Below are 24,335 nucleotides of genomic sequence, written 5' to 3'. Positions count from 1 at the left end.
TAGGTTCCGCACTCCGACCCACTAACACAAATGTAACAGGAGCAGAGCGAAAAGTTGTGAGTGATATTTCAAGTCAGAATGTGAGTGTGTGAGAACATGGAAAGTATTTATGCATTCAACCCCTACACTCATTGCTTTGTTTCGTGTCATTTCACCAAAAGCAACATTTCTGCCAGGAGGCATGCTTTCACTAAGAACCAACTCTAGTTTCTAATTGATAAGATTGTTTATTCAGACATTTCCTTTGAAATTCATACAAATGCCTGAAAGTCAATGACAAATGATATAGTAATAGACATGCGGTAGACCTATAGCTTGGTCATGCTGTGAATCGGTCTGGTCAAAGTCATTATAATCTAACTTCACTCTTACTCATAATCTAACTACACACACTCTCACCTTTAAAACAAGTCTAGAACCTTGAAGGAGAACCCTTTGTAAAAACCCTTTTTGGTTGCAGGTAGAACCTTTTTGGTTCCAGGTAGAACCATTTTGGGTTCCATGTGGAAACCTTTCTACAGAGGGTTCTATATGGAACCTAAAAGGGTTCTCCTATGTGGACAGCCAAATACCCATTTTGGATCCCTTTTTTCTAAGAGCGTAGATAACAAGCTTGAAGCAGTCAAGCTGAACTGATAAAACTGGGTAAATCGTGGACAATGCTGCATTATGAAGGAGTGAGTGAGAGAGACCTGCTCTACCTCCTCACCCAGAGAGAGACCTGCTCTACCTCCTCACCCAGAGAGACCTGCTCTACCTCCTCACCCAGAGACCTGCTATATCTCCTCACCCAGAGAGAGACCTGCTCTACCGCCTCACCCAGAGAGAGAGACCTGCTCTACCTCCTCACCCAGAGAGAGAGACTTGTTCTACCTCCTTACCCAGAGACCTGCTCTACCTCCTCACCCAGAGACCTGCTCTACCTCCTCACCCAGAGAGACCTGCTCTACCTCCTCACCCAGAGACCTGCTCTACCGCCTCACCCAGAGACCTGCTCTACCACCTCACCCAGAGAGAGAGACCTGCTCTACATCCTCACCCAGAGAGACCTGCTCTACCTCCTCACCCAGAGAGAGACCTGCTCTACCTCCTCACCCAGAGACCTGCTTTACCTCCTCACCCAGAGAGACCTGCTTTACCTCCTCACCCAGAGACCTGCTTTACCTCCTCACCCAGAGAGACCTACTCTACCTCCTCACCCAGAGACCTGCTCTACCCCATCACCCAGAGAGAGACCTGCTCTACCTCCTCACCCAGAGAGAGAGACTTGCTCTACCTCCTTACCCAGAGACCTGCTCTACCTCCTCACCCAGAGACCTGCTCTACCTCCTCACCCAGAGAGACCTGCTCTACCTCCTCACCCAGAGACCTGCTCTACCACCTCACCCAGAGAGAGAGACCTGCTCTACATCCTCACCCAGAGAGAGACCTGCTCTACCTCCTCACCCAGAGAGAGACCTGCTCTACCTCCTCACCCAGAGACCTGCTTTACCTCCTCACCCAGAGAGACCTGCTTTACCTCCTCACCCAGAGACCTGATTTACCTCCTCACCCAGAGACCTACTCTACCTCCTCACCCAGAGAGACCTGCTCTACCCCATCACCCAGAGAGAGAGACCTGCTCTACCTCCTCACCCAGAGAGACCTGCTCTACCCCATCACCCAGAGAGAGAGAGACCTGCTCTACCTCATCACCCAGAGAGAGAGAAACCTGCTCTACCTCATCACCCAGAGAGAGAGAAACCTGCTCTACCTCATCACCCAGAGAGAGAGGGTGATAGTCAGAAGATCAAAAGAATAGCATGTACAGAAGCACTGCCCCTGTGGCAATTTAAGCATTTCTGAGAATTATTTTTCGCTGATAAAACAGCGACTTGGGAGACTGAGAATTGTAGTCTCAGTCTAGACTCAGACTAGAGGCGAAGAGTATAAGGGTCCGGGAATAAGTCGGAAAAAAGGTTTATTAGACTAATGTTAGAATTCCTGAAAGAAACATGAGATGTATCCTCAGTATCCTATATCCTGAGGCTTCTTAAGAAAATAAACTGAACAGAGCAACCTGATTCTGTGTCATGAAAGAATCATTTCAGTGAAGTTGTCCTTTGAGTTGTCAACAGTTTTTCAAGCAGTTTTTCAAGCTAGTTGCCATTTCAGTAAAGTCAAGCCAAGTCACATAAGGTCATAGACAGGCAAGGTCTCCCTACAGTCGGTGAAGGTTTCACTGTGCCCAGTAATATGTGATAACAGGAAAGTTTGATGGAATCTGTCAAAAAGAATGGCAAATATTACTCCTATGTTCACAGACCTTGTCATTGGCTACTGTCAAACATGTTTTGGGTGAAAATGAAATCAAAGCTCACAATCAAATCAAATTTTATTGGTCACATGCACATATTTTTGCCGGTGTTGTGAAATGCTTGTGTTCCTAGCTCCAACAGTGCAGTAGTATCTAACTATTCATAACAATACACACATATCTAAAAGTAAAATAATGGAATTAAGAAATATATAAATATTAGGACGAGCAATGTCAGAGTGGCATTGACTAAGAACAGTAGAATATAATACAGTATATACAGTGCCTTGCGAAAGTATTCGGCCCCCTTGAACTTTGCGACCTTTTGCCACATTTCAGGCTTCAAACATAAAGATATAAAACTGTATTTTTTTGTGAAGAATCAACAACAAGTGGGACACAATCATGAAGTGGAACGACATTTATTGGATATTTCAAACTTTTTTAACAAATCAAAAACTGAAAAATTGGGCGTGCAAAATTATTCAGCCCCTTTACTTTCAGTGCAGCAAACTCTCTCCAGAAGTTCAGTGAGGATCTCTGAATGATCCAATGTTGACCTAAATGACTAATGATGATAAATACAATCCACCTGTGTGTAATCAAGTCTCCGTATAAATGCACCTGCACTGTGATAGTCTCAGAGGTCCGTTAAAAGCGCAGAGAGCATCATGAAGAACAAGGAACACACCAGGCAGGCCCGAGATACTGTTGTGAAGAAGTTTAAAGCCGGATTTGGATACAAAAAGATTTCCCAAGCTTTAAACATCCCAAGGAGCACTGTGCAAGCGATAATATTGAAATGGAAGGAATATCAGACCACTGCAAATCTACCAATACCTGGCCGTCCCTCTAAACTTTCAGCTCATACAAGGAGAAGACTGATCAGAGATGCAGCCAAGAGGCCCATGATCACTCTGGATGAACTGCAGAGATCTACAGCTGAGGTGGGAGACTCTGTCCATAGGACAACAATCAGTCGTATATTGCACAAATCTGGCCTTTATGGAAGAGTGGCAAGAAGAAAGCCTTAAAGATATCCATAAAAAGTGTTGTTTAAAGTTTGCCACAAGCCACCTGGGAGACACACCAAACATGTGGAAGAAGGTGCTCTGGTCAGATGAAACCAAAATTGAACTTTTTGGCAACAATGCAAAACGTTATGTTTGGCGTAAAAGCAACACAGCTGAACACACCATCCCCACTGTCAAACATGGTGGTGGCAGCATCATGGTTTGGGCCTGCTTTTCTTCAGCAGGGACAGGGAAGATGGTTAAAATTGATGGGAAGATGGATGGAGCCAAATACAGGACCATTCTGGAAGAAAACCTGATGGAGTCTGCAAAAGACCTGAGACTGGGACGGAGATTTGTCTTCCAACAAGACAATGATCCAAAACATAAAGCAAAATCTACAATGGAATGGTTCAAAAATAAACATATCCAGGTGTTAGAATGGCCAAGTCAAAGTCCAGACCTGAATCCAATCGAGAATCTGTGGAAAGAACTGAAAACTGCTGTTCACAAATGCTCTCCATCCAACCTCGAGCTGTTTTGCAAGGAGGAATGGGAAAAAATGTCAGTCTCTCGATGTGCAAAACTGATAGAGACATACCCCAAGCGACTTACAGCTGTAATCGCAGCAAAAGGTGGCGCTACAAAGTATTAACTTAAGGGGGCTGAATAATTTTGCACGCCCAATTTTTCAGTTTTTGATTTGTTAAAAAAGTTTGAAATATCCAATAAATGTCGTTCCACTTCATGATTGTGTCCCACTTGTTGTTGATTCTTCACAAAAAAATACAGTTTTATATCTTTATGTTTGAAGCCTGAAATGTGGCAAAAGGTCGCAAAGTTCAAGGGGGCCGAATACTTTCGCAAGGCACTGTACATATGAGATGAGTAAAGCAGTATGTGAACATTATTAAAGTGACCAGTGTTCCATTATTAAAGTGACCAGTGATTCCATGTCTATGTATATGGGGCAGCAGCCTCTAAGGTGCAGGTTTGAGTAACCGGGTGGTAGCCGGGTAGTGATGGATATTTAACAGTCATCCTTGAGATAGAAGCTGTTTTTCAGTCTCTCTGTCCCAGCTTTGATGCACCTGTACTGACCTCGCCTTCTGGGTGGTAGCTGGGTGAACAGGAGGTGGCTTGGGTGGTTGATGTCCTTGATGATCTTTTTGGCCTTCTTGTGGCATTGGGTGCTGTAGGTGTCCTGTAGGGTAGGCAGTGTGCCCCCGGTGATGCGTTGCGCAGACCGCACCACCCTCTGGAGAGCCCTGCGGTTGCGGGTGGTGCAGTTGACGTACCAGGCGGTCATACAGGATGATCTCAATTGTGCATCTGTAAAAGATTTAGGTGCCAAGCCAAATTTCTTCAGCCTCCTGAGGTTGAAGAAGCGCTGTTACGCCTTCTTTACCACACTGTCTGTGTGGGTGGACCATTTCAGATTGTCAGTGATGTGTACGCCGAGGAACTTTCCACATTCTCCACTGCGGTCCCGTCACTGTGGATATTGTCGTGCTCCCTCTGCTGTTTCCTGAAGTCCACAATCTGCTCCTTTGTTTTGTTGACGTTGCGGGAGAGGTTATTTTCCTGACACCACTCCGCCAGGGCCCTCACCTCCTCCCTGTAGGCTCTCGTCATTGTTAGTAATCAGGCCTACTACTGTTGTGTCATCTGCAAACTTGATGATTGAGTTGTAGGCATAGATGGCCACGCAGTCAAGAGTGAACAGGGAGTACAGGAGGGGGCTGAGCACGCACCCTTGTGGGGACCCAGTGTTGAGGATCAGGGGAGGGGGGCAGCTCGTCAGGAAGTCCAGGACCCAGTTGCACAGGGCGGGGTTCAGACCCAGGGCCCCGACCTTAATGATGAGCTCGGAGGGTACTATGGTGTTGAAGGCTGAGCTATAGTCAATGAACAGCATTCTTACATAGGTATTCCTCTTGTCCAGATGGGATAGGGCAGTGTGCAGTGCGATTGAATTGTCTGTGGATCTATTGGGGCGGTATCCAAATTGAAGTGGGTATAGGGTATATGAGGTGATATGATCCTCAACTAGCATCTCAAAGCACTTCATGATGACAGAAGTGAGTACTACGTGGCGATAGTCATTTAGTTCAGTTACCTTTGCTTTCTTGGGAATAGGAACAATGGTGGACATCTTGAAGCAAGTGGGGACAACAGGCTGGGATAGGGAGAGATTGAATATGTCCATAAACACACACACCAGCCAGCTGGTCTGCGCATGCCCTGAGGACGTGGCTAGGGATACCGTCTGGGCCGGCAGCCTTGCGAGGGTCAACACGCATAAATGTCTTACTCACGTCGGCCACAGAGAACGAGAGCCCACAGTCCTTGAGCGGGCAGTGTCGGTGGCACTGTATTATCCTCAAAGCGGGTGAAGACGGTGTTCAGCTTGCAAATTGATGTCAGGGATTAGTATTATGACTTAGCTATGCAAATAATGTGTAAGAAGATGAATTGGTACTTTGAGGTTTAAAACCTAAATATAATCTGTTACAATATGTGTTCTATAGAAACAATGATGGACTTTTGGATATATGATGAGATATGAAAGGGTGAAAGGAAAAACGCTTTGTCCAACACTTGAACAGTAAGACATAACATAACAACGGTCTACTAATCATCAGCTCCACTCGTCTTTTCTGATTTTCATTAGCTTTTCCAACCCTCCATTTCCCTTCAAATGCAGAGCATTTTGCTATGTCCAAATGAGTCGTTTCTTTGTTGAAAATGGACCATTGGGAAATGCCATTAGATTTATCTTACCTTTCATATACAATGTCACAGAAACAAATATCAGAAAAGTGACCAAAATCATTAAGTAAAAAACTGAGAACGAAATCTGGGGTCCGGATACTAAATCTGGGGAGACAGGATACTAAATCTGGGGAGTCCGGATACTAAATCTGGGGAGACAGGATACTAAATCTGGGGAGACAGGATAGTACATCTGGGGAGACAGGATACTACATCTGGGGAGACAGGATACTACATCTGGGGAGGCCGGATACTAAATCTGGGGAGACAGGATACTACATCTGGGGAGGCCGGATACTAAATCTGGGGAGGCCGGATGCTAAATCTGGGGAGACAGGATACTAAATCTGGGGAGACAGGATACTAAATCTGGGGAGACAGGATACTACATCTGGGGAGACAGGATACTAAATCTGGGGAGACAGTATACTAAATCTGGGGAGACAGGATACTACATCTGGGGAGTCCGGATACTAAATCTGGGGAGACAGGATACTAAATCTGGGGAGACAGGATACTACATCTGGGGAGACAGGATACTAAATCTGGGGAGACAGTATACTAAATCTGGGGAGACAGGATACTACATCTGGGGAGGCCGGATACTAAATCTGGGGAGGCCGGATGCTAAATCTGGGGAAACAGGATACTAAATCTGGGGAGACAGGATACTACATCTGGGGAGACAGGATACTACATCTGGGGAGGCCGGATACTAAATCTGGGGAGACAGGATACTAAATCTGGGGAGGCCGGATGCTAAATCTGGGGAGACAGGATACTAAATCTGGGGAGGTTGGATGCTAAATCTGGGGAGACAGGATACTAAATCTGGGGAGGCCGGATGCTAAATCTGGGGAGGCCGGATGCTAAATCTGGGGAGACAGGATACTAAATCTGGGGAGACAGGATATTACATCTGGGGAGGCCGGATACTAAATCTGGGGAGGCCGGATGCTAAATCTGGGGAGACAGGATACTAAATCTGGGGAGACAGGATACTAAATCTGGGGAGACAGGATACTAAATCTGGAGAGACAGGATACTACATCTGGGGAGGCCGGATACTAAATCTGGGGAGACAGGATACTAAATCTGGAGAGACAGTATACTAAATCTGGGGAGGCCGGATACTAAATCTGGGGAGACAGGATACTACATCTGGGGAGGCCGGATACTAAATCTGGGGAGGCCGGATGCTAAATCTGGGGAGACAGGATACTAAATCTGGGGAGGCCGGATACTAAATCTGGGGAGACAGGATACTACATCTGGGGAGACAGGATACTAAATCTGGGGTCCGGATACTAAATCTGGGGAGACATGATACTACATCTGGGGAGGCCGGATACTAAATCTGGGGAGGCCGGATACTAAATCTGGGGTCCGGATACTAAATCTGGGGAGACATGATACTACATCTGGGGAGGCCGGATACTAAATCTGGGGAGACAGGATACTAAATCTGGGGTCCGGATACTAAATCTGGGGAGACATGATACTAAATCTGGGGAGGCCGGATACTAAATCTGGGGAGGCCGGATGCTAAATCTGGGGAGACAGGATACTAAATCTGGGGTCCGGATACTAAATCTGGGGAGACATGATACTACATCTGGGGAGGCCGGATACTAAATCTGGGGAGGCCGGATGCTAAATCTGGGGAGACAGGATACTACATCTGGGGAGACAGGATACTAAATCTGGGGAGGCCGGATGCTAAATCTGGGGAGACAGGATACTAAATCTGGGGAGGCCGGATACTAAATCTGGGGAGACAGGATACTACATCTGGGGAGACAGGATACTAAATCTGGGGTCCGGATACTAAATCTGGGGAGACATGATACTACATCTGGGGAGGCCGGATACTAAATCTGGGGAGGCCGGATACTAAATCTGGGGTCCGGATACTAAATCTGGGGAGACATGATACTACATCTGGGGAGGCCGGATACTAAATCTGGGGAGACAGGATACTAAATCTGGGGAGACAGGATACTAAATCTGGGGTCCGGATACTAAATCTGGGGAGACATGATACTACATCTGGGGAGGCCGGATACTAAATCTGGGGAGGCCGGATGCTAAATCTGGGGAGACAGGATACTAAATCTGGGGAGACAGGATACTCAATCTGGGGCCCGGATACTAAATCTGGGGAGACATGATACTACATCTGGGGAGGCCAGATACTAAATCTGGGGAGGCCGGATACTAAATCTGGGGAGACAGGATACTACATCTGGGGAGACAGGATACTAAATCTGGGGAGGCCGGATGCTAAATCTGGGGAGACAGGATACTAAATCTGGGGAGACAGGATACTACATCTGGGGAGACAGGATACTAAATCTGGGGAGGCCGGATGCTAAATCTGGGGAGACAGGATACTAAATCTGGGGAGACAGTATACTACATCTGGGGAGACAGGATACTAAATCTGGGGAGGCCGGATGCTAAATCTGGGGAGACAGGATACTAAATCTGGGGAGACAGTATACTACATCTGGGGAGACAGGATACTAAATCTGGGGAGGCCGGATACTACATCTGGGGAGACAGTATACTACATCTGGGGAGACAGGATACTAAATCTGGGGAGACAGGATACTAAATCTGGGGAGACAGGATACTAAATCTGGGGAGACAGTATACTAAATCTGGGGAGACAGGATACTACATCTGGGGAGGCCGGATACTAAATCTGGGGAGACAGGATACTAAATCTGGGGAGGCCGGATACTAAATCTGGGGAGACAGGATACTAAATCTGGGGAGACAGGATACTAAATCTGGGGAGACAGGATACTAAATCTGGGGAGACAGGATACTAAATCTGGGGAGACAGGATACTAAATCTGGGGAGACAGGATACTAAATCTGGGGAGACAGGATACTAAATCTGGGGAGACAGTATACTAAATCTGGGGAGGCCGGATACTAAATCTGGGGAGGCCGGATACTAAATCTGGGGAGACAGTATACTAAATCTGGGGAGACAGGATACTAAATCTGGGGAGACAGTATACTAAATCTAGGGAGGCCGGATACTAAATCTGGGGAGACAGGATACTACATCTGGGGAGACAGGATACTAAATCTGGGGAGACAGGATACTAAATCTGGGGAGACAGTATACTAAATCTGGGGAGGCCGGATACTAAATCTGGGGAGGCCGGATACTAAATCTGGGGAGACAGGATACTAAATCTGGGGAGACAGGATACTAAATCTGGGGAGACAGTATACTAAATCTGGGGAGGCCGGATGCTAAATGTGGGGAGGCCGGATACTAAATCTGGGGAGGCCGGATACTAAATTTAGGGAGGCCAGATTCTAAATCTGGGGAGACAGGATACTAACGTCTCAGTGCAGTGGTTCCCTAGAGCAGCACACGGAAAGTCGTTAGTACACTACCCCACACACAAAACAGAACAAACACTGAACACAAAGAGCTAAACCTGAATCTTATCAAGCTATACTTACAGTCCCAGCAATGCCATTGACTCTGGCCCACAGGTTAATTGTTGTTACTGGAGTACACAGGGGTGGAGTGAGGTTAGTGCACAGAGGTGGAGTGAAGGTGGGTGGATAGAGGTGGAGTAAAGGTGGATGGACAGAGGTGGAGTGGAAGTGGGTGGATAGAGGTGGAGTGGAGGTGGATGGACAGAGGTGGAGTGGAAGTGGGTGGATAGAGGTGGAGTGGAAGTGGGTGGATAGAGGTGGAGTGGAAGTGGGTGGATAGAGGTGGAGTGGAGGTGGGTGGATAGAGGTGGAGTGGAAGTGGGTGGATAGAGGATAGAGGTGGAGTGGAAGTGGGTGGATAGAGGTGGAGTGGAGGTGGGTGGATAGAGGTGGAGTGAAGGTGGGTGGATAGAGGTGGAGTGAAGGTGGGTGGATAGAGGTGGAGTGGAGGTGGGTGGATAGAGGTGGAGTGGAGGTGGGTGGATAGAGGTGGAGTGGAGGTGGGTGGATAGAGGTGGAGTGGAGGTGGGTGGATAGAGGTGGAGTGGAAGTGGGTGGATAGAGGTGGAGTGGAGGTGGGTGGATAGAGGTGGGTGGATAGAGGATAGAGGTGGAGTGGAAGTGGGTGGATAGAGGTGGAGTGGAGGTGGGTGGATAGAGGTGGAGTGGAAGTGGGTGGATAGAGGTGGAGTGAAGGTGGGTGGATAGAGGTGGAGTGGAAGTGGGTGGATAGAGGTGGAGTGGAAGTGGGTGGATAGAGGTGGAGTGGAAGTGGGTGGATAGAGGTGGAGTGGAAGTGGGTGGATAGAGGTGGAGTGGAGGTGGGTAGATAGAGGTGGAGTGGAGGTGGGTGGATAGAGGTGGAGTGGAGGTGGGTAGATAGAGGTGGAGTGGAGGTGGGTGGATAGAGGTGGAGTGGAAGTGGGTGGATAGAGGTGGAGTGGAGGTGGATGGATAGAGGTGGAGTGGAAGTGGGTGGATAGAGGTGGAGTGGAGGTGGGTGGATAGAGGTGGAGTGGAAGTGGGTGGATAGAGGTGGAGTGAAGGTGGGTGGATAGAGGTGGAGTGGAAGTGGGTGGATAGAGGTGGAGTGGAAGTGGGTGGATAGAGGTGGAGTGGAGGTGGGTAGATAGAGGTGGGTAGATAGAGGATAGAGGTGGAGTGGAGGTGGGTGGATAGAGGTGGAGTGGAGGTGGGTGGATAGAGGTGGAGTGGAGGTGGGTGGACAGAGGATAGAGGTGAAGTGAAGGTGGGTGGACAGAGGTGGAGTGGAGGTGGGTAGATAGAGGTGGGTAGATAGAGGATAGAGGTGAAGTGAAGGTGGGTGGATAGAGGTGGAGTGGAGGTGGGTGGATAGAGGTGGAGTGGAGGTGGGTGGACAGAGGATAGAGGTGAAGTGAAGGTGGGTGGACAGAGGTGGAGTGGAGGTGGGTAGATAGAGGATAGAGGTGGAGTGGAGGTGGGTAGATAGAGGTGGGTAGATAGAGGATAGAGGTGACGTGAAGGTGGGTGGATAGAGGTGGAGTGGAGGTGGGTGGATAGAGGTGGAGTGAAGGTGGGTGGATAGAGGTGGAGTGGAGGTGGGTAGATAGAGGTGGAGTGGAGGTGGGTAGATAGAGGATAGAGGTGGAGTGGAGGTGGGTAGATAGAGGTGGGTAGATAGAGGATAGAGGTGACGTGAAGGTGGGTGGATAGAGGTGGAGTGGAGGTGGGTAGATAGAGGTGGGTAGATAGAGGATAGAGGTGAAGTGAAGGTGGGTGGATAGAGGTGGAGTGGAGGTGGGTAGATAGAGGTGGGTAGGTAGAGGATAGAGGTGAAGTGAAGGTGGGTGGATAGAGGTGGAGTGGAGGTGGGTAGATAGAGGTGGGTAGATAGAGGATAGAGGTGAAGGGAAGGTGGGTGGATAGAGGTGGGTAGATAGAGGTGGAGTGGAGGTGGGTAGATAGAGGTGAAGTGAAGGTAGGTGGATAGAGGTGGGTAGATAGAGGTGGAGTGGAGGTGGGTAGATAGAGGTGAAGGGAAGGTGGGTGGATAGAGGTGGGTAGATAGAGGTGGAGTGGAGGTGGGTAGATAAAGGTGGAGTGGAGGTGGGTAGATAGAGGTGAAGTGAAGGTAGGTGGATAGAGTGGAGGCGAAGTGAAGGTGGGTGGATAGAGTGAAGGTGAAGTGAAGGTGGGTGGATAGAGTGGAGGTGAAGTGAAGGTGGGTGGATAGAGTGGAGGTGAAGTGAAGGTGGGTGGATAGAGTGGAGGTGTAGCAGCCCAGAGCCGTCAGAGTGGGGTTGGAAATATGCTGCTGCTCTGTGGTGAGGAAAGCAGGGCGCTCAGGATCTCCATGAACAGGACACCACCCTTTGTCTCCTGAATAAATCATATGTGTGCAGAGGTGAGCCTGGGCTATTTTCTCGAAAGGCTGTCACTGCCCTAAAGCAGCCCCAGGCACCATTTCAACGCCTCTAGAAGAAACACTGGCAGCCTAGCAACCACAGACCTATTAGTGGGGTAAATGTCATTCATTCCAGTTATTTAAAGCCACCATTGAGCAGGTTTGATGCAGGATGTTTTCTATACAAGAACAGCCCTCCATGAAATTGAAATGATTTTTATTGCGGACATTTGAACAGCAGGACTACAAAGAGTTATTTTCCAGTTTTCCCAAGCCATTAACGTGTCATAGCAATGTGTAAATGTTTCTTTACTCCCCCCACACCTTATCATTCCAGCCTCGAGTAAACCAGACAGCTGCTCCACTACCAAATATATCAGTGTCTCCGAGCACCAACTGCCCTAGTTGTTACTGTCATAACAAAACCAGAAAGATTAGGCCTTCCATCTGTTCAAACGGTCTGTTTTCATATCTAACATGATAAAAAGGTTTGTCTCCATTTAATAGATTTTCAAATAAATGTACTCAAATAGCTCATTTTACGCATTAGGCTTATTTATTTAGGCTATACAGGGAGACAATCAAAATAACCTAGATGTAAATCTAGCCAGCTTGAGCCCATGGTTTATGAACTGATACACAAAACTAAGCTGGATTCAAAACTTATGAATTTTTCTATTTAAATTATACAAAATTCTTGAAACCAATATAATGTTATATATATGGGTGATACAACCATACCAGCTCTTCAGATTTTGCTGTGAGGAGGCAGAGTCATTAGATCATTTGTTTTGGTACTGTCCTTAAGTAGCCTGTTTTTGGTCGCAGGTTCAGAAATTGCAACATTTACCTGGAGCCAACTCTGCAAATAGCACTGCTTAGTGATTTAAAAAGTCATAGTCAATCGATCAATAATACTCTTAGCAAAAAGGTTTATCTTTCCTTTACAATCTGTAGAAACTACGAGAATAGAAAAGGTTCAGAACCGTTGTGGATCATCACAGAACAGATCAAAAATATATGGCAAATAGACATGAAAACTGGATGTGTTCAGATAGATGGGAGGTTGAGGGTCGCTGAAGGACGGGACTAAAAACAAACAAAAGATCATTATTGTAAAATATACTGTGTCCGTAAAATGTATATAGTGTGTATAAGCTGGATGTAGAAGCCTGTTGTTGTCCATTAGTTTGCTCCAATTAGGTGAGGGGTGGTAGGGTTAGGGGAAAATAAGGGAATACATATGTACTAAAAAATATATGGGGGATTTGTAAATTATGCAGACAATTACATTGATGGAATCTATCTGTGGGGAAAATTGTGATCCCAAAAATAATAATTTGGGCCCTTCTCAGTAGAACTGTAGATTTTCAGTGCTGAACATTTCCAGTTCGAAATCATATGGCAGAAACCCGCATGAAATAAACCTGTCTGGTCACCAAGAAGAAATGGAGTAAAAGCCACGCGGTTTATCACCTATCAGGGAGTAGGAGTAATCCTCCATTGTGTCAATCTTGGCCATGTGGTGTTTAGTAAACAGCAATGTCGCATGGTGGACTACAGCAATTTCCATTCAACATGATGAATATTCAAAGATAGCCTACATGTCCTTGGTGATGATTTCCATGAAGGAGTGACCAAGCACTTCGTCAAGGCGGGTGATGTGACAGATTCCATTTGTAAAGGCTGACTGGCTGAATGACGACCATGAAGGCATGACCTAACGCCTCGATCACACGGACAGCGTCATTGCGTTTAGGTACAACGGGAAGCACAGTACCAATCAAAATGGTACGCAGCAGCATCATATGTATGCAACTAAAGTTCAACATTCACCTTCTGCTGTCATTTCTGTCAAGCCGTCTACACATACAGTTTAACGCATACGTTAGATAAATCCTACGTATGTACCACACAGAACGCATTGCAACTGCTTCTGCAACGCAGTGCTGCAAGGCAAACGGAGCGTTCCATTGGAAATGAATGTACAGTACCAGTCAAAAGTTTGGACACACCTACTCATTCAAGGGTTTTTCTTTATTCTTACTAGTTTCTACATTGTAGAATAATAGTGAAGACATCAGTACTATTAAATAACACATATGGAATCATGTAGTAACCAGAAAAAGTGTTAAACAAATCAAATATATTTTATATTTGAGATTCTTCAGAGTACACACCCTTTGCCATTTTATTTGATTTATTTCACCTTTATTTAACCAGGTAGGCTAGTCGAGAACAAGTTCTCATTTACAACTGCGACCTGGCCAAGATAAAGCAAAGCAGTTCGACACATACAACAACACAGAGTTACACATAGAATAAACAAACATACAATCAATAATACAGTAGAAAAATCTATATACAGCATGTGCAAATGAGGTGAGATTAGAGAGGAAAGGGAATACATAGGCCATGGTGGCGAAGTAATTACAATATAGCAATTAAACACTGGAGTGGTAGGGTGTGCAGAAGATGCATGTGCAAGTAGAGACACTGGGGTGCAAAGGAGCAAGATAAATAAATAAATACAGTATGGGGATGAGGTAGATTGGATGGGCTATTTACAGATGAGCTATGTACAGGTGCAGTGACCTGTGAGCTGCTCTGACAGCTGGTGCTTAAAGCTAGTGAGGGAGATTTTTGCAGTCCGTTTCAGTCATTGGCAGCAGAGAACTGGAACGAGAGGCGGACAAAGGAAGAATTGGCTTTGGGGGTGACCAGTGAGATATACCTGCTGAAGCGCATGCTACTGGTGGGTGCTGCTATGGTGTCCAGTGAGCTAAGGCGGAGCTTTACCAAGCAGAGACTTGTAGATGACCTGGAGCCAGTGGGTTTGGCGACGAGTATGAAGCGAGAGCCAGCCAACGAGAGCATACAGGTCGCAGTGGTATATGGAGGTTTGGTGACAAAACAGGTGGCACTGTGATAGACTGCATCCAATTTATTGAGTAGAGTGTTGGAGGCTATTTTGTAAATGACATCACCGAAGTCGAGGATCGGTAGGATAGTCAGTTTCACGAGGGTATGTTAGGCAGCATGAGTGAAGGGTGCTTTGTTGCGAAATAGGAAGCCGATTGTATAATGTGAGTCTGGAAGGAGAGTTTACAGTCTAACCAGATACCTAGGTATTTGTAGTTGTCCACATAATCTAAGTCAGAACCATCCAGAATAGTGATGCTGGATGGGCGGGCAGGCGCAGGCAGCAAACAGTTGAAGAGCATGCATTTAGTTTTACTTGCATTTAAGGGCAGTTGGAGGCCACAGTTGGAGGCCATTGTATGGCATTGAAGCTCATCTGGAGGTTAGTTAACACAGTGTCCAAAGAAGGGCCAGAGGTATACAGAATGGTGTCGTCTGCGTAAAGGTGGATTAGAGAATCAGCAGCGAGAGCGACATCATTGATGTATACAGAGAAGAAAGTCGGCCCGAGAATTGAACCCTGTGGCACCCCCATAGAGACTGCCAGAGGTCCGGACAACAGATCCACCGATTTGACACACTGAACTCTATCGGAGAAGTAGTTGGTGAACCAAGCGAGGCAATCATTTGAGAAACCAAGGCTGTTGAGTCTGCCAATAAGAATGTTGTGATTGACAGAGTCGAAAGCCTTAGCCAGGTCGATGAATACGGCTGCACAGTAATGTCTCTTATTGATGGCGGTTATTATATCATTTAGGACCTTGAGCATGGCTGAGGTGCACCCATGACCAGCTCTGAAACCAGATTGCATAGCGGAGAAGGTACGGTGAGATTCGAAATGGTCGGTAAACTGTTTGTTAACTTGGCTTTCAAAGACCTTAGAAAGGCAGGGTAGAATAGATATAGGTCTGTCGCAGTTTGGGTCTAGAGTGTCTCCCCCTTTGAAGAGGGGGATATGGGAATCTCAGACGATATGAAAGAGGTTGAACAGGCTAGTAATAGGGGTTGCAACAATTTCGGCAGATAATTTTAGAAAGAGAGGGTCCAGATGGTCTAGCCCGGCTGATTTGTAGGGGTCCAGGCTTTGCAGCTCTTTCAGAACATCAGCTATCTGGATTTGGGTGAAGGAAAAGTGGGGGAGGTTTGGGTGAGTTGCAGTGGGGAGCGCAGGGCTGTTGACCGGGGTAGGGGTAGCCAGGTGGAAAGCATGGCCAGCCGTAGAAAAATGCTTATTGAAATTCTCAATTACTGTGGATTTATCGGTAGTGACAGTGTTTCCTAGCCTCAGTGCAGTGGGCAGCTGGGAGGAGGTGCTCTTACTCTCCATGGACTTTACAGTGTCCCATAACTTTTTTGAGTTTGTACTACAGGATGCAAATTTCAGTTTGAAAAAGCTAGCCTTCGCTTTCCTAACTGCCTGTGTATATTGGTTCCTAACTTCCCTTAAAAGTTGCATATCACGAGGACTATTCAATGCTAATGCAGAACGCCACAGGATGTTTTTGTGCTGGTCAAGGGCAGACAGGTCTGGAGTGAACCAAGGGCTATCCAATATCTATTCCTGGTTCTACATTTTTTGAACGGAGCATGCTTATTTAAGATGGTGAGGAAGGCACTTTTAAAGAATAACCAGGCATCGTCTACTGACAGGAAGAGGTCAATGTCATTCCAGGATACCCCGGCCAGGTCGATTAGAAAGGCCTGTTCGCTGAAGTGTTCTAGGGAGCGTTTGACAGTGATGAGGGGTGGTCGTTTGACCGCAGACCCATTACGGATGCCCGTAATGTTAGGATGATATCTATGAGGGTGCCGTGTTTACAGATTTGGGGTTGTACCTGGTAGGTTCATTGATAATTTGTGTGAGATTGAGGGCATCAAGCTTAGATTGTAGGATGGCCAGGGTGTTGAACATGTCCCAGTTTAGGTCACCTATCAGCATGAGCTCAGAAGATAGATGGGGGGCAATCAATTCACATATGGTGTCCAGGGCAGAGGGTGGTCTATAGGAAGCGCCAACGGTGAGAGACTTGTTTCTGGAAAGGTGCATTTTTAGAAGTAGAAGCTCGACTTGTTTTGGTACAGACCTGGATAGTAAGACAGAACTCTGCAGGCTAACACCGCTCCCTTTGGCAGTTCTATCTTGGTGGAAAATGTTATAGTTAGGGATAGAAATTTCAGGGCTTTTGGTGGTTTTCCTAAGCCAAGATTCAGACATGGCTAAGACATCCGGGTTGGCAGAATGTGCTAAAGCAGTGAATAAAGCAAACTTAGGGAGTAGGCTTCTAATGGTATCATGCATGAAACCAAGGCTTTTACAGTTACAAAAGTCAACAAATGAGAGCACCTGAGGAGTAGGAGTGGAGCTAGGCACTGCAGGTCCTGGATTAACCTCTACATCACCAAAGGAACAGAGGAGAAGTAGGATAAGGGTACGGATAAAGGCTATAAGAACTGGCCGTCTAGCACGTTCAGAACAGAGAGTAAACGGAGCAGGTTTCTGGGCACGATAGCATAGATTCAAGGCTTAATGTACAGACAAAGGAATGGTAGGAAGAGAGTACATTGGAGGTAAACCTAGGCATTGAGTAATGATGAGAGAGATAGTCTCTAGAGACATTTAAACCAGGTGATGTCATCGCATATGTGGGAGATGGAACAACACGGTTGTTTATGGCACATTGCGCAGGGCTAGAGGCTCTACAGTGAAATAAGACAGTAATCACTAACCAGGACAGTAATGGACAAGGCATATTGATATTAGGGAGAGGCATGCGCAGCCAAGTGAATTGTATGGGTCCAGTGAGTGGTTGGGCTGGCTGGGGACACGGCGATTCAGACAGTTAGCAGGCCGAGGATAGCAGGCTAGCAGTTAGCAGGCCGGGGCTAGCAAGTTAGCAGAATGGTCTTAGAGGGATGTTGCGATGGGGAAAACTCTGTTTTTGCCTCCTCGTGCGGTGACATCGATAGACCAGTCATGGAATTAGTAGGGTTCCAAGTAGCAGAGGGGTCCAAGTCCAATTGGCAAAATGGGTATAGTGGTCCAAGAAACTGGCCGATGGATCAGCGAACAGCCTTGCCTTGATGACAGCTTTGCACACTCTTGGTATTCTCTAAACCAGCTTCATGAGGTAGTCACCTGGAATGCAATTCAATTAACAGGTTAATTAACTTGCTAAAAGTTAATTTGTGGAATTTCTTTCTTTCTTAATGCTTTTGAGCAGTTGTGTTGTGACAAGTTAGGGGTGGTATACAGAAGATAGCACTATGTCATAAAAGATCAAGTCCATATTATGGCAAGAACAGCTCAAGTAAGCAAAGATAAACAACTGTCCACCATTACTTTAAGACATGAAGGTCAGTCAATACGGAACATTTGAAGAACTTTGAAAGTTTCAAGTGCAGTCACAAAAAACACCAACAGCGCTATGATGAAACTGGTTCTCATGAGGGCCCCCACAGGAAAGGAAGACCCAGAGTTACCTCTGCTGCAGAGGATAAGTTCATTAGAGTTACTAGCCTCAGAAATTGCAGCCCAAATAAATGCTTCACAGAGTTCAAGTAACAGACATCTCAACATCAACTATTCAGAGGAGACTGCATGAATCAGACCTTCGTGGTCGAATTGCTGCAAAGAAACCACTACTAAAGGACACCAATAAGAAGAAGAGACTTGCTTGGGCCAAGAAACATGTGCAATGGACATTGACCGGTGAAAATCTGTCCTTTGGTCTGATGAGTCCAAATGTGAGATTTTTGGTTCTAACCGCTGTGTCTTTGTGAGAAACAGAATTGGTGAACGGATGACCTCCGCAGGTGTGGTTCCCACCGTGAAGCATGGAGAAGGAGGTGTGTTGGTGTGGGGTGTTTTTCAACAGGACAATGACCCAACACACCTCCAAGCTGTGTAAGGCTATCTGACCAAGAAGGAGAGTGATGGAGTGCTGCATCAGATGACCTGGCCTCCACAATCACCCGACCTCAACCCAGCTGATATGGTTTGGGATGAATTGGACCACAAAGTGAAGGAAAAGCAGCCAACAACTGCTCAGCATATGTGGGAACTCCTTCAAGACTGTTGGAAAAGCAATCCAGGTGAAGCTGGTTGAGAGAATGCCAAGAGTGTGCAAAGCTGTCATCAAGGCAAAGGTTGGCAACTTTGAAGAATCTCAAATATAAAATATATTTGATTTGTTTAACACTTTTTTGGTTACTACATGATTCCATATGCTTTATTTCATAGTTTTGATGTCTTCACTATTATTCTACAATGTAGAAACTAGTAAGAATAAAGAAAAACCCTTGAATGAGTAGGTGTCCAAACTTTTGACTGGTACTGTACATTCATTTCCAATGGAACGCTCCGTTTGCCTTGCAGCACTGCGTTGCAGAAGCAGTTGCAATGCGTTCTGTGTGGTGCATACGTTCGATTTATCGAACGTATGCATCAAATTGTATGTGTAGCGCCTCCCGGGTGGCGCAGTGGTTCAGGGCGCTGTATTGCAGCGCCAGCGGTGCCACCAGAAACTCTGGGTTCGCGCCCAGGCTCTGTCGTAACTGGCCGCGACCGGGAGGTCCGTGGGGCGCCGCACAATTGGCATAGCGTTGTCCGGGTTAGGGAGGGGTTGGCTGGTAGGGATATCCTTGTCTCATCGCGCACCAGCGACTCCTGTGGCGGGCCGGGCACAGTGCACGCTAACCAAGGTTGCCAGGTGCACAGTGTTTCCTCCGACTCATTGGTGCGGCTGGCTTCTGGGTTGGATGCGCGCTGTGTTAAGAAGCAGTGCGGCTTGGTTGGGTTGTGTATCGGAGGACGCATGACTTTCAACCATCTGTCCCGAGCCCATACTGGAGTTGTAGCGATGAGACAAGATAGTAGCTAGTAAAAATTGGATACCATGAAATTGGGGAGAAAAGGGGGGTAAACATTTTTTTTAAACACACAATAACAAAAATGTTTACGTGTAGACAGCTTGACAGAAATGATTGCAGAAGGTGAATGTTGAACTTTTGTTGCATACATATGATGCTGCTGCATACCATTTTGCTCAATAACGAGGCGTAACAAGCTGATCAGATAGGCTCTGCGCGTGCACCATCCTGTGCATGTTGATTTTGTCTATCTCCACCAGACATGTTCATGACACGCTGGTTAAAATACCTAAATCAACTGTGAACCAACTATATTAATTTTGGGGATAGGTCGAAACACACATGAAACATTCATGGACATTTAGCTAGCTTGCTGTGGCTAGCTAATTTGTCCTGGAAAATAAACATTGGGTTGTTATTTTACCTGAAATTCAAATGCTCCTTTTTTTCTTTTTTTACATTTTAGTTATTTAGCAGATGCTCTTATCCAGAGAAACTTACAGTTTCATATTTTTTTCGTACAAGTCCCCAGTGGGAATCAAACCCACAACCCTGGCGTTGCAAGTACTCCTGCTCTACCAACTGGATCTTTGTAGAATTTTGACCCATGTTGATTCAAACAAAATCATGTGTTCTCTACTCCGACAATTAATCCACAGATAAAAAGAGGAAACCTAGGTTAGCTTTGTTTGTTTTCTTTGATAAATCTCTCCTCCTTCATCTGTCTTCTTCTTCTGTGGATTTTATATGGCGGTTGGCAAACAAATTGAAGGTGCATTACCGCCACCAACTGGACACCTAGTTCATCTTTTAATCACCCACCTGTGTACATGCTTTTAAAAACCAATGAGTAGCTGGGAGAGGCGGAGCTTGCAGCGCATCGTGCATCTAAAATATAACCTGGCTACGCAGACGCCCTTGGCCGCGACCGTGTACATTTATTTCTCAAAGCTCACACACACCATGCAGGTGGACTGGCCACATGCAATTCATCAACACATGCATTTTCAGGGCTGACAACTTTTGAAGAAAGTTTGGAGTGAGATTTGCTGTGTGAATTTCCTTGCCCACTGGCACAAACCCTAGAAGGGAGGACATTGAATATTTTAAAGCTAATTTCCTACTATTCTACATATTTTGACATGGTTTAGGGCTATGTCCAGGTGGAAAATAAAATAAAAAAACACAGGTCAGATGCTTTGAACATTAAATGAGCACTCAAAATCCGACTACTTTTTTGAGGGATGATATTGAAAGTATGCTAATATCTTTTGAAAGATATGTATATATATTTTAGGTCGTTTGACACTATTCAGACAGTAATGAAATTAGATGGGCAGACAGTCAAATGGGAGAAGGCCATTGTTACATTTGGGAGGCGCATGGGGATGGATGGAGCTATATTTGGCTTCCAGACTCCGCTATTGTGCCACACCCTTAGTACGTTCTGGACCCCATTGCCAGAGCAAGCATAAATTGTATATATATATCAAATCAAATTTTATTGGTCACATACAGACGGTTAGCAGATGTTAATGCGAGTGTAGCGAAATGCTTGTGCTTCTAGTTCCGACAGTGCAGTAATATCTAACAAGTCATCTAACAATTCCACAACGACTACCTAATACACACAAATCTAAGTAAAGGGGTGGAATATGAATATGTACATATAAATGCATGGATGAACGATAACCGAGCAGCACAGGCAAGATGCAATAGATTGAATAGAATACAGTATATACATATGAGATGAGTAATGCAAGATATGTAAACACTATTAAAGTGGCATTATTAAAATGACAAGTGATCCATTTATTAAAGTGGCAAATGATTTCGAGTCTGTATATAGACAGCAGCCTCTCTGTGAGTGATGGTCAAATGGGTTGTTTAGTTACTTACTCAAAATGCATATGCCAACCGAGGCAGGCTGTAATCCACACATGGATGTTATGTAAGATTTAGCCATGTGTGAATGACAACATGCCTGCGTTGGCATATACATTTTGAGTAAGTGCTCAGCCTAAAGACGTTGGGAATGTGATTTTGAGAAAAAAAAGAAAAATCCAGTCCGCACATTTCCAATCATCTAATTTCACTAAACAACCCATTTGACCGTTGTAGCAAGCGACGTTATTCTAGCAATATTATAAGAGAGCAGAGGCCCATTTATCCGTCACAGAAACCGCGCAGCCAGGCGAACAAGAGCCGTTGTCGTGTCGCATCACCTAACGACCAATAACAAAGAAAACCTGCCAAACGTATGGACTGTTGCCCGTTCACACGATTGTAAAACAATTCATTGCTACAATTAAGTTTAACACTGTAACAATGAATTCCCGCCTTTCATGACAAATCGTGGTTTAGGCAAGAAGAGTCATGTCACGCCTACTAACCTTGTAGAGATGAGAAGTGCGGCAGTCAGATCACTGTGTTTTCATTATTGCTACGCAACAAAAAAAGACGGTTGTTGCTAAAAAACCAAAGCGATAACATGTAGGATAAAATGTAACACGATAAATGTAGCCTTTCGCTCCACGTGGCGCGAGCGCCAAATAGTTACGAATGGCTGTGCTGCTGTAACAATTTTACATAGCGCGTAGGCTAATCTTCATCATCTCCCCGACTCGGAGTTACACACATTGAGGTATAAATAAGAAGTTACACATACAACCAAATACAACATAGCTCACTGCTCGGATGCCCCTCCCCATATGTTATCATAGCGCACTACTAGTTTTTCGGCCATCGGCAATAGGTGGTGATGGGCATTCCGGCTCTTTTCAGTGAGCCGGCTCGTTCGGCTCGGCTCTTTTGGCTCCCAAACGGCTCTTTAAAAAAAATATATGTTTTGTATTTTTTCAAGTCAAACCGTTTGCGATAGTTTGACTATGATTGCTGTGAAAACAATTATGATTAAATTATTAAATGAAATCATAATCTACCTTAACCACAATGTATTTAAAGACGCATTGGTTTGTTATGTAACATAATACTATTAAACATTTGCATTTAAATTATACATTTGTAATGTATATAAACAAAGTGCATATAAATCTAACCATTCAAAACGAATACAATCTGATCAGCATAATAGAATATTGCACCATATCAAAGAAAAATAAATAGCAATTTGCAAAACTGCAGCATCCCACAAATTGAAATAAATGTAAAAAGGATGTTTTTACACATGTGCATTTAAAGTATAACTTTTTTAATGTATATAAACAAAGTGCATATAAATGTAACAATTCAAAACGAATACAATCTGAACAACATAATAATAGAATATTGCACCATATCAAAGAAAAACAAATCATGTGCAAAACTGCAGCATCCCACTGAAAACATTAAACTGGTCCCTCTTTTCTCTCTCTTCTTTATTGCCATGTTATAACCAGCAGCACACAGCAATGCTGATCATATTTTGCTTTTATGAGAGATTTGCATTCAGAAAAGCAAGCTGCCTCACTTTCGAGGGGCTGATGCGGATTCTTCTCTCAGTAATTATTTGTCCCATTTTCAAGAAGACCCTCTCAGAGGGAACGGATGTGACCACTATGCAAAGTCTCCCTGTCATGACTTAGTAAGCCGTGGGTGGACAGAGGCCTTGTTCTTCCACCAGCTCAGAGGATCTGCAGATATTTGGAGGGGCTCCTCCAAATAGGATCGGACCTCCGTTATGGCATCTGCTGAGGGATTCCTTCGTGCTGCATCCCCAGTTTCTCTCTCGTCAAACAACATCCAAACAGCAGACGTTTGTGGCACTACTGCTGGTGCTTCTGTTCCATCTGATCCCTCTTCTTCCTGTTGCCCTGGTGCCTGAGCCAACAGACTGCTGGAGCTGTCCCTCCCTGCTGCTGAGGTTATTCTTTGAAGAGCCTCATCAATTGCTCTGGCATCACTGAAGGCTAACTTCTTAAACCTGGGGTCAAGTGCAGCGGTTTCTGATAGCGCATGATCATATTCCATTCTGTGGAACATTCTGTCCATTGATGAACATAGGGTGTCCATCAACTCTGCCACATGTCCTGTGGTTACATTTGCTTCTCTCTGGCGGCTGGCTGTGATTCGCTGCAGACCCTTACACAGGAGTATCATTTTTGAGGCTGTCACATAGCTGAAACGAGAGAACAGTAAGTTATGAGTTCAGGTTCATATTTTGTCTACTGATACTACATTCTCATCTACTGCTCATATACAGTTGAAGTCAGAAGTTTATATACACTTAGGTTGGAGTCATTAAAACTTGTTTTTCAACCACTCCACACATTTCTTCTCAACTGCAGTTTTGGCAAGTCGGTTAGGACATCTACTTTGTGCATGACACAAGTCATTTTTCTAACAAGTGTTTACAGACAGATTATTTCACTGCATCACAATTCCAGTGGGTCAGAAGTTTACATACACTAAGTTGACTGCTTTTAAACAGCTTGGAAAATTCCAGAAAATTATGTCATGGATATAGAAGCTTCTGATAGGCTAATTTACATAATTTGAGTCAATTGGAAGTGTACCTGTGGATGTATTTCAAGGCCTACCTTCAAACTCAGTGCCTCTTTGCTTGATATCATGGGAAAATCAAAATAAATCAGCCAAGACCGCAGAA

General features: G+C 45.4%; 1 protein-coding gene across 1 annotated transcript in view; it reads right to left on the bottom strand.

Moving 5' to 3' along the window:
* LOC110500885 (equilibrative nucleoside transporter 2) overlaps nucleotides 1-22,961 on the bottom strand; it is a 42,527-nt gene extending 19,566 nt beyond the window's left edge. The window contains exon 1 of the mRNA XM_036958136.1: nucleotides 22,123-22,961. The gene's annotated coding sequence lies outside the window, so the exon portion shown is untranslated. The remainder of the gene's footprint in view (nucleotides 1-22,122) is intronic.
* Nucleotides 22,962-24,335: the final 1,374 nt, after the last annotated feature.

This window comes from Oncorhynchus mykiss, chromosome 21, assembly GCF_013265735.2.
Source record: "Oncorhynchus mykiss isolate Arlee chromosome 21, USDA_OmykA_1.1, whole genome shotgun sequence".
In the NCBI taxonomy this organism is placed as follows: domain Eukaryota; kingdom Metazoa; phylum Chordata; class Actinopteri; order Salmoniformes; family Salmonidae; genus Oncorhynchus; species Oncorhynchus mykiss.
The sequence above is the reverse complement of the archived record's forward strand: the minus strand, read 5'-3'. Positions and strand labels throughout refer to the sequence as shown.